Source organism: Anomaloglossus baeobatrachus, chromosome 11 (assembly GCF_048569485.1).
Source record: "Anomaloglossus baeobatrachus isolate aAnoBae1 chromosome 11, aAnoBae1.hap1, whole genome shotgun sequence".
In the NCBI taxonomy this organism is placed as follows: Eukaryota; Metazoa; Chordata; class Amphibia; order Anura; family Aromobatidae; genus Anomaloglossus; species Anomaloglossus baeobatrachus.
The window spans coordinates 180,708,597-180,722,469 of record NC_134363.1 but is presented as its reverse complement, the minus strand read 5'-3'; the positions used below and the strand labels follow the sequence as shown (position 1 = coordinate 180,722,469).

Here is a 13,873-nt window from a genome sequence, read left to right as displayed (position 1 = left end):
CAGTTTTGGTTGCAGTTTGTCTGCAGAAAAAACTGCAGTGTGCGCATATAGTCTCAGGCTATGTGCCTACGGGACTAAAGCTGCAGGAATCTCCGCAGGTTTCCCGCAGCAGCTCCCCGGAATCCTCAGCTATCCATAGCTGCGGGATTCCAGCGAAATATCTGCGGTAAACCTGCGGACATTCATGCGACTTACCTGCGGAAGTCCCGGCCTCTATCTCCATAGTGGAGAGACGGGAATTCCGCAGATTATTCCTCATGAATAATGGAAAGGCAATTACGTGCGCCTGCGGAACATCCGCAGCCCCACATACCGCAGCATAGACACAGCACTCCCCATGTCCCATAGGATAACATGGGGAGTTTCTGTACTTGCCAAAACCTGCGGATTTATCTAGAAAATCCAGATAAATCCCCAGGTTTTTCACGGCAAAATCCGCGGGTACAAGGTCCCGTGGGCACATAGCCTAAGGGGTACTCTGCACACTACGACATTGCAAGCCGATGGTAGTGATGCCGAGCGTGATAGTCCCCGCCCCCGTCGCATATGCGATATCTTGTGATAGCTGCCGTAGCGAACATTATCGCTACGGCAGCTTCACACGCAATTACCTGCCCTGCGACGTCGCTCTGGTCAACGACCCGCCTCCTTCCTAAGAGGGCGGGTCATGCGGCGTCACAGCGACGTCACACGGCAGGCGGCCAATAGAAGCGGAGGGGCGGAGATGAGTGGGACGTAAACATCCCACCCACCTCCTTCCTTCCTCATTGCAGCCAGGACGCAGGTAAGGAGAGGTTCCTCGCTCCTGCGGCTTCATACACAGCGATGTGCGCTGCCGCAGAAACGAGGAACAACATCGTACCAGTCACTGCAGCGAAATTATGGAAATGACCGACACTACACAGATCACCGATTTTCGACGCTTTTGCGATCGTTTATCGGCGCATCTAGGCTTTACACGTTGTGTCGTCGTTACCGGCGCCGGATGTGCGTCACTTTCAATTTGATCCCGACGAGATCGCAGTAGTGATGTCGCAACGTGCAAAGTACCCTAAGAGTTTGTTGCCAGTGAATAGTCACACTTTTATCTCTGCCCAGAGGATGAAATCTGCACAGATCTGATTCTTCCATCGGTTTGCTACAAGTGTATCCAATCCTCTGAGATATACACATCCGCAGCACAAATCTCACTTGTACTGCTACAATGTATCAGCGCAGGTCTCATGCACGGAGAAGCTGTGTGAATGGATACGGCTGTGTGGGACGAGGTCGGTGCGGGTTTGCAACGTCTGTTTGTTGTCAGTGAATGGATAAAGTCTCAGAGGTCCTAACATAGAAAGGGATTGATACTGTAAGATCATATGAATCAGAACGGATGTCTTGTTATTCCAGGATGTGGTATATTCTGCTCTGTGTGACTTTGTCCTACTCCGGGGCCGACCCCTCTGATTTGAAGGGAACGTCTGGAAAGGTACAATTTGAAGGATCCACAAATGAAGGGTCCAGAAGCTGGAATATAACAGTCCCTGAATGGCTTCATGTGAAGATCTATAACATCATCTGGAACCCGGACCCTTCACAATCGTGTGAGAAGAACTACATACAGGTAAGGAATTCCGCGTATTTAAAGGGCCACTCCACCCAAACTTCAAAGTAGAAGTTCGTCCAATCTTCTATAAGTGGCCGTAATAGGTTGTACGAAAAAAATGTTGACGAGGATGTGAGCAGCATGTTGCATTGGGTATGGTGGTCTTCCGGCAGCACATAATGGTGGGCTCAATCACACATCTGTGCTGTTTTTCACATATAGCACTCGTACCTGCGATAGTTTATGGGGTAGGTCATATGTCCAATTTTTTTTTCATTGGACTGAGTGGTCCAGACCAAGGCACACACACTTGTCAGGTATTGATCTGAGTCATTGACATGGGTGCCCTTGATTTTGCCATTGGAACTGGTATCTCGTGTTTTATGTTGGGTTTCCCTCTTGATTTCTTTCATTCCCAGCTCACCTCTTGGGGTGTTAGGAATGATTCACGTCGCCTCTGCCCTGCGGAAAACGTCTCCAGAGAATACCACCTGCAAAGTAATAAAGTCACGCTCACATTTACCAGTGAGGCGTCAAGATCATGAAAACCCGTCTTTGAAGCGTTGTTTCTAGCAGAAGGTAAAAATGTATTCTACATACCGATTAAGTAGTAAAGTTCTGCATTACTTCTAGTTATATTCAAGTCCCCTCCTTCAGATAGAAGACATAATATACCTTACAGCAATAACGGTCTTATGTATGTATATGAGAAATAACAGTCTTCCTTGGCGTTATAAGGCTTGAAACCTGCACAATCTTCACTGTTTTCCCCGCCAGTATCTGTTTACGTTTCAGTCCTCTCTGAGCTGGTGGATGAAGACGAGGAACAATAAAATCCACCATATACATCACTAGTTACAAGTACAGAGCACCTGAGCATGGTAGTGCCCGCTCATCACTAGTTACCAGTACAGAGCACCCGAGCATGGTAGTGCCCGCTCATCACTAGTTACCAGTACTGAGCACCCGAGCATGGTAGTGCCCGCTCATCACTAGTTACCAGTACTGAGCACCCGAGCATGGTAGTGCCTGCTCATCACTAGTTACCAGTACAGAGCACCCGAGCATGGTAGTGCCCGCTCATCACTAGTTACCAGTACTGAGCACCCGAGCATGGTAGTGCCTGCTCATCACTAGTTACCAGTACTGAGCACCCGAGCATGGTAGTGCCCGCTCATCACCAGTTACCAGTACTGAGCACCCAAGCATGGTAGTGACCGCTCATCACTAGTTACCAGTACAGAGCACCCGAGCATGGTAGTGCCCGCTCATCACTAGTTACCAGTACTGAGCACCCGAGCATGGTAGTGCCCGCTCATCACCAGTTACCAGTACTGAGCACCCGAGCATGGTAGTGCCCGCTCATCACTAGTTACCAGTACTAAGCACCCGAGCATGGTAGTGCCCGCTCATCACTAGTTACCAGTACTGAGCACCCGAGCATGGTAGTGCCCGCTCATCACTAGTTACCAGTACTGAGCACCCGAGCATGGTAGTGCACGCTCATCACCAGTTACCAGTACTGAGCACCCGAGCATGGTAGTGCCCGCTCATCACCAGTTACCAGTACTGAGCACCCAAGCATGGTAGTGCCCGCTCATCACCAGTTACCAGTACTGAGCACCCGAGCATGGCAGTGCTCGCTCATCACTAGTTACCAGTACAGAGCACCCGTGCATGGTAGTGCCCGCTCATCACTAGTTACCAGTACAGAGCACCCGTGCATGGTAGTGTCCACTCATCACTAGTTACGAGTACTGAGCACCCGAGCATGGTAGTGCCCGCTCATCACTAGTTACGAGTACTGAGCACCTGAGCATGGTAGTGCCCACTCATCACTAGTTACCAGTACTGAGCACCTGAGCATGGTAGTGCCCACTCATCACTAGTTACCAGTACTGAGCACCCGAGCATGGTAGTGCCTGCTCATCACTAGTTACCAGTACAGAGCACCCGAGCATGGTAGTGCCCGCTCATCACTAGTTACCAGTACTGAGCACCCGAGCATGGTAGTGCCTGCTCATCACTAGTTACCAGTACTGAGCACCCGAGCATGGTAGTGCCCGCTCATCACCAGTTACCAGTACTGAGCACCCAAGTATGGTAGTGACCGCTCATCACTAGTTACCAGTACAGAGCACCCGAGCATGGTAGTGCCCGCTCATCAATAGTTACCAGTACTGAGCACCCGAGCATGGTAGTGCCCGCTCATCACCAGTTACCAGTACTGAGCACCCGAGCATGGTAGTGCCCGCTCATCACTAGTTACCAGTACTAAGCACCCGAGCATGGTAGTGCCCGCTCATCACTAGTTACCAGTACTGAGCACCCGAGCATGGTAGTGCCCGCTCATCACTAGTTACCAGTACTGAGCACCCGAGCATGGTAGTGCACGCTCATCACCAGTTACCAGTACTGAGCACCCGAGCATGGTAGTGCCCGCTCATCACCAGTTACCAGTACTGAGCACCCAAGCATGGTAGTGCCCGCTCATCACCAGTTACCAGTACTGAGCACCCGAGCATGGCAGTGCTCGCTCATCACTAGTTACCAGTACAGAGCACCCGTGCATGGTAGTGCCCGCTCATCACTAGTTACCAGTACAGAGCACCCGTGCATGGTAGTGTCCACTCATCACTAGTTACGAGTACTGAGCACCCGAGCATGGTAGTGCCCGCTCATCACTAGTTACGAGTACTGAGCACCTGAGCATGGTAGTGCCCACTCATCACTAGTTACCAGTACTGAGCACCTGAGCATGGTAGTGCCCACTCATCACTAGTTACCAGTACTGAGCACCTGAGCATGGTAGTGCCCGCTCATCACTAGTTACGAGTACTGAGCACCCGAGCATGGTAGTGCCCGCTCATCACTAGTTACCAGTACTGAGCACCCGAGCATGGTAGTGCCTGCTCATCACTAGTTACCAGTACTGAGCACCTGAGCATGGTAGTGCCGGCTCATCACTAGTTACCAGTACTGAGCACCTGAGCATGGTAGTGCTCACTCATCATTAGTTACGAGTACTGAGCACCTGAGCATGGTAGTGCCCGCTCATCACTAGTTACCAGTACTGAGCACCCGAGCATGGTAGTGCCCACTCATCACTAGTTACGAGTACTGAGCACCCGAGCATGGTAGTGCCCGCTCATCACTAGTTACCAGTACTGAGCACCCGAGCATGGTAGTGCCCGCTAATCACTAGCTTTCAGTTCTTTTTTCTTAAATTTAAGAAATAATACATTATTTTTATTCCTTTCTAAATTTCAGATCCTGCACTCCTACCAATATAGTTCTTTTTATTTTTGCTACATAATAGGAATAACAATAAAAATTACTTTTATTTTAGGACATTGCATCACAACTGTATACACCGAACCATCAGGAGTGATAACGAGTCCCCCTTATGATTCCAATCACCCCAAAAACTATGTATGTAGATATAACATCCATACTGAAGGACGACGCAGCATCCATCTGAAGTTTGTGGAGTTCAGCTTAGATGACGGGGGGGACGACACCTTATGTTCCTTACACAAAGTGCAGGTGAGACAACCGGATTTTATCGACAAATTTCCAAAACTGATGATCAGTGAAATCATCTCTAATATAAAGTAGCAATCCCGTATTTGTAAATAATTTGCTTATAATTAGTGAGTGGATACAGAATTTATCCATCATGTATTGATGCTTGCAGTACCAAGTCTGGACACTTGGGGCGCTGTATATTAGGATAATCCTCCCAATCATTTGCGCTGCGGTTAGGAATTCTCATTTCCGCAGAGTTCTGCTGTGTGGCTTTGTTGGTGGTCACAATTTTCCACTTGGTGCACCGTTTAATCTTCATTTAAGCCCTGACTGACTCTTGGCTGCTTCTATACTAAACACTGACCCATCCGCAGACTGAGCTTTATATTAAGTATTCCTATGTCCTGACCAGGTGCCTTACTGCGTCACCAGGATTATTCCCCTTTCTTTCAGATCACAGCAGGGGCGAAGGAACTTGCTCCACTTTGCGGAGACCTCTTACCTCCCGATATTGAAATTCTTGGCAATAAGGTTGAGCTTCTGTTCAGAAGTACCAACTACGGCGAACACAAGAGATGGAAGATTGAATACACAACACAAGGTACTAAGTCTACACAATTCTATCACTTTGTAGCATTCAGATAATGAGAATATATAATGGTAAAAAAAAAAAATGTTTAATTTGCAATACCATTCCTGGCCACATGGTGTGCTGTAGGGAAGAAACCCGCCCATGATCAGTGTAGCGCCCCTGAGCCACTCATCAGGGCACTACAGGGAACTGCATCCTCTTGGGGGTGCAGGACCTACCCCCTGGGACCTGGAGTACCAGTGCCGATACCACCAAAGCACACCCAAAATCCTAGTTCTCCACTCCACACCGGGCATAGAGGGTTAACCACGGAAGGGGATGGTCGCCATAGGAACGCGTCCCTGGGTTTAGCCAGCCTGGTGGGAGGGGTCAGCAGTCAGTCTAGAAAAGTGTGGTACACAGAGGTGTGCGGACGTGCCTGAGCTGGGTCCGTGCAACGGTGACCCTGGAGGAACGGGAGAGAGAGGTCGCCAGATCGGGTACAGGAGATACCACTGGGACCGGAGCACGCACGGGGCACAGGGCCTTAGATCAGGCGACAGTTCTAAACGGCTTGATAAATACCTGCCCGGTGTGGACACCTTCATGGACTTCACCGAACCAAATAATCCGGGCGTATCAGCAGTAAACTAGGATCGGGGTTCGGACCCTTACCTCCCCACAGGGTCCACACTGCCCTCCGTACGGGGAAGGAGACTGTACCCTCTACAAAAGGACAGTCAGGCCCCAAATGCTCCACGCTACGGGGACCCAACCAACAGAGAGTGCCGGGGACACAGCAACCTGGGTCACTACATTGGCACTGATACTCCATGGGACCTGAAGCAGCAAGCCCTGGGTCCAAGTGAGTAGAGACTGTTCATTACAACCTGGTGTGGTCTCCATTATTACCCCGTTACACCTCCCAGCCACGGCCCTACCTGCAGAGGGCCTAACACCATTGCTGCAATCACCACTAGCCCTGGGAGTACCCACATTTAGCAGCGGCGGTTCTCCATCCTTAACCGCAACCCGCAGGTGGCATCACATGAACATTAACTCTTATCACCCGTGTAAATACCCCCTTTTACAAAAGAAGCCCCAGGGCACGGAACCGGGCAACGGCCACCAGAGTGACATTCCCATTTGTTACCGCCTAGGACAGAATAACCCCTTCCTTGGGTGTGACAATCAACATTACAAGCGCATTTATCCGTAGACATGTAAGGTGTTTGGTTGTTGCTGATTTGTAGTAGACACAGCCGGACTCCCCATAGAAAAGACAGGAACGGTTTATTACTATCTCTGTCTTCCACAAGACTTTTTCCCCAGCTCGTCCTCCTCTGGACACATTCATTATGTGATCACCAGGTGACAGTTATAAGCATGGTAGTGCTCGCTCATCACTAGGTACGAGTACTGAGCACCCGAGCATGGTAGTGCTCGCTCATCACAAGGTATGAGTGGGAGACCAATAACAAACACAAAAAACTGAATAAATAATAAAAATAAAAAATAAATAAAGAAAGCATGTTTCAACTTGAATCAGTTTCTAGCCCTATACAGATTAAAAAATATATCTATACCTGGTATAGGAAAAAACATTTTTTTATAAAGGCTGGATGTGAGCTCTGTGTGTCTCTCCCAGTAATATAGGCTGGATGTGAGCCCTGTGTGTCTCTCCCAGTAATATAGGCTGGATGTGAGCCCTGTGTGTCTCTCCCAGTAATATAGGCTGGATGTGAGCTCTGTGTGTCTCTCCCAGTAATATAGGCTGGATGTGAGCTCTGTGTGTCTCCCAGTAATATAGGCTGGATGTGAGCTCTGTGTGTCTCTCCCAGTAATATAGGCTGGATGTGAGCCCTGTGTGTCTCTCCCAGTAATATAGGCTGGATGTGAGCTCTGTGTGTCTCTCTCAGTAATATAGGCTGGATGTGAGCCCTGTGTGTCTCCCAGTAATATAGGCTGGATGTGAGCTCTGTGTGTCTCTCCCAGTAATATAGGCTGGATGTGAGCCCTGTGTGTCTCTCCCAGTAATATAGGCTGGATGTGAGCTCTGTGTGTCTTTCCCAGTAATATAGGCTGGATGTGAGCTCTGTGTGTCTCTCCAGTAATATAGGCTGGATGTGAGCTCTGTGTGTCTCTCCCAGTAATATAGGCTGGATGTGAGCCCTGTGTGTCTCCCAGTAATATAGGCTGGATGTGAGGTCTGTGTGTCTCTCCCAGTAATATAGGCTGGATGTGAGCTCTGTGTGTCTCTCCCAGTAATATAGGCTGGATGTGAGCCCTGTGTGTCTCTCCCAGTAATATAGGCTGGATGTGAGCCCTGTGTGTCTCCCAGTAATATAGGCTGGATGTGAGCTCTGTGTGTCTCTCCCAGTAATATAGGCTGGATGTGTGTGGTCTGTGTGTCTCTCCCAGTAATATAGACCGGATGTGAGGTCTGTGTGTCTCTCAGTAATATAGGCCCGATGTGAGCTCTGTGTGTCTCTCCGTAAAATAGCGCAGATGTGAGCTCTGTGTGTCTCTCCCAGTAATATAGGCTGGATGTGAGCTCTGTCTGTCTCTCCCAGTAATATAGGCTGGATGTGAGGTGTGTGTCTCTCCTAGTAATATAGGGTGGATGTGAGCTCTGTGTCTCTCTCCCAGTAATATAGGCTGGATGTGAGCTCTGTGTGTCTCGCTCAGTAATATAGGCTGGATGTGAGCTCTGTGTGTCTCTCCCAGTAATATAGGCTGGATGTGAGCTCTGTGTGTCTCTCCCAGTAATATAGGCTGGATGTGTGTGGTCTGTGTGTCTCTCCCAGTAATATAGACCGGATGTGAGGTCCGTGTGTCTCTCAGTAATATAGGCCAGATGTGAGCTCTGTGTGTCTCTCCGTAATATAGGCCAGATGTGAGCTCTGTGTGTCTTTCCGTAATATAGGCCGGATGTGAGCTCTGTGTGTCTCTCCCAGTAATATAGGCTGTATGTGAGGTCTGTGTGTCTCTCCCAGTAATATAGGCTGGATGTTAGCTCTGTGTGTCTCTCTCAGTAATATAGGCTGGATGTGAGCTCTGTGTGTCTCTCCCAGTAATATAGGCTGGATGTGAGCTCTGTGTGTCTCTCCCAGTAATATAGGCTGGATGTGAGCTCTGTGTGTCTCTCCCAGTAATATAGGCTGGATGTGAGCTCTGTGTGTCTCTCCCAGTAATATAGGCTGGATGTGAGCTCTGTGTGTCTCTCCCAGTAATATAGGCTGGATGTGAGCTCTGTGTGTTTCTCCCAGTAATATAGGCTGGATGTGAGCTCTGTGTGTCTCTCCCAGTAATATAGGCTGGATGTGAGGTCTATGTGTCTCTCCAGAAATATAGGCTGGATGTGAGCTCTGTGTGTGTCTCCCAGTAATATAGGCTGGATGTGAGCTTTGCGTGTCTCACTCAGTAATATAGGGTGGATGTAAGCTCTGTGTGTCTCTCCCAGTAATATAGGCTGGATGTGAGCTCTGTGTGTTTCTCCCAGTAATATAGGCTGGATGTGAGGTCTATGTGTCTCTCCAGAAATATAGGCTGGATGTGAGCTCTGTGTGTGTCTCCCAGTAATATAGGCTGGATGTGAGCTCTGTGTGTCTCACTCAGTAATATAGGGTGGATGTGAGGTCTGTGTGTCTCTCCCAGTAATATAGGCTGGATGTGAGCACTGTGTGTCTCTCCCAGTAATATAGGCTGGATGTGAGCTCTGTGTGTCTCTCCCAGTAATATAGGCTGGATGTGAGGTCTGTGTCTCTCTCCCAGTAATATAGGCTGGATGTGAGCTCTGTGTGTCTCTCCCAGTAATATAGGCTGGATGTGAGCTCTGTGTGTGTCTCCCAGTAATATAGGCTGGATGTGAGCTCTGTGTGTGTCTCCCAGTAATATAGGCTGGATGTGAGATCTGTGTGTCTCTCTCAGTACTATAGGCTGGATGTGAGCTCTGTGTGTCTCTCCCAGTAATATAGGCTGGATGTGAGCTCTGTGTGTGTCTCCCAGTAATATAGGCTGGATGTGAGCTCTGTGTGTCTCTCCCAGTAATATAGGCTGGATGTGAGCTCTGTGTGTGACTCCCAGTAATATAGGCTGGATGTGAGATCTGTGTGTCTCTCTCAGTAATATAGGCTGGATGTGAGCCCTGTGTGTATCTCCCAGTAATATAGGCTGGATGTGAGCTCTGTGTGTCTCTCCCAGTAATATAGGCTGGATGTGAGCTCTGTGTGTCTCTCTCAGTAATATAGGCTGGATGTGAGCTCTGTGTGTCTCGCTCAGTAATATAGGGTGGATGTGAGGTCTGTGTGTCTCTCCCAGTAATATAGGCTGGATGTGAGCACTGTGTGTCTCTCCCAGTAATATAGGCTGGATGTGAGCTCTATGTGTCTCTCCCAGTAATATAGGCTGGATGTGAGGTCTGTGTCTCTCTCCCAGTAATATAGGCTGGATGTTAGCTCTGTGTCTCTCTCTCAGTAATATAGGCTGGATGTGATCTCTGTGTCTCTCCCAGTAATATAGGCTGGATGTGAGCTCTGTGTGTCTCTCCCAGTAATATAGGCTGGATGTGAGCACTGTGTGTCTCTCCCAGTAATATAGGCTGGATGTGAGCTCTATGTGTCTCTCCCAGTAATATAGGCTGGATGTGAGGTCTGTGTCTCTCTCCCAGTAATATAGGCTGGATGTTAGCTCTGTGTCTCTCTCTCAGTAATATAGGCTGGATGTGATCTCTGTGTCTCTCCCAGTAATATAGGCTGGATGTGAGCTCTGTGTGTGTCTCCCAGTAATATAGGCTGGATGTGAGCTCAGTGTGTGTCTCCCAGTAATATAGGCTGGATGTGAGCTCTGTGTGTCTCTCCCAGTAATATAGGCTGGATGTGAGGTCTGTGTGTCTCTCCAGAAATATAGGCTGGATGTGAGCTCTGTGTGTGTCTCCCAGTAATATAGGCTGGATGTGAGCTCTGTGTGTCTCACTCAGTAATATAGGGTGGATGTGAGGTCTGTGTGTCTCTCCCAGTAATATAGGCTGGATGTGAGCCCTGTGTGTCTCTCCCAGTAATATAGGCTGGATGTGAGCCCTGTGTGTCTCCCAGTAATATAGGCTGGATGTGAGCTCTGTGTGTCTCTCCCAGTAATATAGGCTGGATGTGTGTGGTCTGTGTGTCTCTCCCAGTAATATAGACCGGATGTGAGGTCTGTGTGTCTCTCAGTAATATAGGCCCGATGTGAGCTCTGTGTGTCTCTCCGTAAAATAGCCCAGATGTGAGCTCTGTGTGTCTCTCCCAGTAATATAGGCTGGATGTGAGCTCTGTCTGTCTCTCCCAGTAATATAGGCTGGATGTGAGGTGTGTGTCTCTCCTAGTAATATAGGGTGGATGTGAGCTCTGTGTCTCTCTCCCAGTAATATAGGCTGGATGTGAGCTCTGTGTGTCTCGCTCAGTAATATAGGCTGGATGTGAGCTCTGTGTGTCTCTCCCAGTAATATAGGCTGGATGTGAGCTCTGTGTGTCTCTCCCAGTAATATAGGCTGGATGTGTGTGGTCTGTGTGTCTCTCCCAGTAATATAGACCGGATGTGAGGTCCGTGTGTCTCTCAGTAATATAGGCCAGATGTGAGCTCTGTGTGTCTCTCCGTAATATAGGCCAGATGTGAGCTCTGTGTGTCTTTCCGTAATATAGGCCGGATGTGAGCTCTGTGTGTCTCTCCCAGTAATATAGGCTGTATGTGAGGTCTGTGTGTCTCTCCCAGTAATATAGGCTGGATGTTAGCTCTGTGTGTCTCTCTCAGTAATATAGGCTGGATGTGAGCTCTGTGTGTCTCTCCCAGTAATATAGGCTGGATGTGAGCTCTGTGTGTCTCTCCCAGTAATATAGGCTGGATGTGAGCTCTGTGTGTCTCTCCCAGTAATATAGGCTGGATGTGAGCTCTGTGTGTCTCTCCCAGTAATATAGGCTGGATGTGAGCTCTGTGTGTCTCTCCCAGTAATATAGGCTGGATGTGAGCTCTGTGTGTTTCTCCCAGTAATATAGGCTGGATGTGAGCTCTGTGTGTCTCTCCCAGTAATATAGGCTGGATGTGAGGTCTATGTGTCTCTCCAGAAATATAGGCTGGATGTGAGCTCTGTGTGTGTCTCCCAGTAATATAGGCTGGATGTGAGCTTTGTGTGTCTCACTCAGTAATATAGGGTGGATGTAAGCTCTGTGTGTCTCTCCCAGTAATATAGGCTGGATGTGAGCTCTGTGTGTTTCTCCCAGTAATATAGGCTGGATGTGAGGTCTATGTGTCTCTCCAGAAATATAGGCTGGATGTGAGCTCTGTGTGTGTCTCCCAGTAATATAGGCTGGATGTGAGCTCTGTGTGTCTCACTCAGTAATATAGGGTGGATGTGAGGTCTGTGTGTCTCTCCCAGTAATATAGGCTGGATGTGAGCACTGTGTGTCTCTCCCAGTAATATAGGCTGGATGTGAGCTCTGTGTGTCTCTCCCAGTAATATAGGCTGGATGTGAGGTCTGTGTCTCTCTCCCAGTAATATAGGCTGGATGTGAGCTCTGTGTGTCTCTCCCAGTAATATAGGCTGGATGTGAGCTCTGTGTGTGTCTCCCAGTAATATAGGCTGGATGTGAGCTCTGTGTGTGTCTCCCAGTAATATAGGCTGGATGTGAGATCTGTGTGTCTCTCTCAGTACTATAGGCTGGATGTGAGCTCTGTGTGTCTCTCCCAGTAATATAGGCTGGATGTGAGCTCTGTGTGTGTCTCCCAGTAATATAGGCTGGATGTGAGCTCTGTGTGTCTCTCCCAGTAATATAGGCTGGATGTGAGCTCTGTGTGTGACTCCCAGTAATATAGGCTGGATGTGAGATCTGTGTGTCTCTCTCAGTAATATAGGCTGGATGTGAGCCCTGTGTGTATCTCCCAGTAATATAGGCTGGATGTGAGCTCTGTGTGTCTCTCCCAGTAATATAGGCTGGATGTGAGCTCTGTGTGTCTCTCTCAGTAATATAGGCTGGATGTGAGCTCTGTGTGTCTCGCTCAGTAATATAGGGTGGATGTGAGGTCTGTGTGTCTCTCCCAGTAATATAGGCTGGATGTGAGCACTGTGTGTCTCTCCCAGTAATATAGGCTGGATGTGAGCTCTATGTGTCTCTCCCAGTAATATAGGCTGGATGTGAGGTCTGTGTCTCTCTCCCAGTAATATAGGCTGGATGTTAGCTCTGTGTCTCTCTCTCAGTAATATAGGCTGGATGTGATCTCTGTGTCTCTCCCAGTAATATAGGCTGGATGTGAGCTCTGTGTGTCTCTCCCAGTAATATAGGCTGGATGTGAGCACTGTGTGTCTCTCCCAGTAATATAGGCTGGATGTGAGCTCTATGTGTCTCTCCCAGTAATATAGGCTGGATGTGAGGTCTGTGTCTCTCTCCCAGTAATATAGGCTGGATGTTAGCTCTGTGTCTCTCTCTCAGTAATATAGGCTGGATGTGATCTCTGTGTCTCTCCCAGTAATATAGGCTGGATGTGAGCTCTGTGTGTGTCTCCCAGTAATATAGGCTGGATGTGAGCTCAGTGTGTGTCTCCCAGTAATATAGGCTGGATGTGAGCTCTGTGTGTCTCTCCCAGTAATATAGGCTGGATGTGAGGTCTGTGTGTCTCTCCAGAAATATAGGCTGGATGTGAGCTCTGTGTGTGTCTCCCAGTAATATAGGCTGGATGTGAGCTCTGTGTGTCTCACTCAGTAATATAGGGTGGATGTGAGGTCTGTGTGTCTCTCCCAGTAATATAGGCTGGATGTGAGCACTGTGTGTCTCTCCCAGTAATATAGGCTGGATGTGAGGTCTGTGTCTCTCTCCCAGTAATATAGGCTGGATGTGAGCTCTGTGTGTCTCTCCCAGTAATATAGGCTGGATGTGAGGTCTGTGTGTATCTCCAGTAATATAGTCTGGATGTGAGCTCAGTGTCTCTCCCAGTAATATAGGCTGGATGTGAGCTCTGTGTGTCTCTCCCAGTAATATAGGCTGGATGTGAGCTCTGTGTGTGACTCCCAGTAATATAGGCTGGATGTGAGATCTGTGTGTCTCTCTCAGTAATATAGGCTGGATGTGAGCCCTGTGTGTCTCTCCCAGTAATATAGGCTGGATGTGAGCTCTGTGTGTCTCTCCCAGTAATATAGGCTGGATGTGAGCTCTGTGTGT

The 13,873-nt window shown here is 48.7% G+C and overlaps 1 protein-coding gene across 1 annotated transcript in view; it reads left to right on the top strand.

Annotated features, from left to right (window-relative positions):
• The first annotated feature begins 1,291 nt into the window (after positions 1 to 1,291).
• The window catches only part of LOC142256441 (mannan-binding lectin serine protease 2-like), a 35,302-nt gene continuing 22,720 nt past the window's right edge, over positions 1,292 to 13,873 (top strand). Inside the window, exons 1-4 of the mRNA XM_075328129.1 lie at positions 1,292 to 1,606; positions 2,008 to 2,167; positions 4,938 to 5,134; positions 5,570 to 5,717. The gene's annotated coding sequence lies outside the window, so the exon portion shown is untranslated. The remainder of the gene's footprint in view (positions 1,607 to 2,007; positions 2,168 to 4,937; positions 5,135 to 5,569; positions 5,718 to 13,873) is intronic.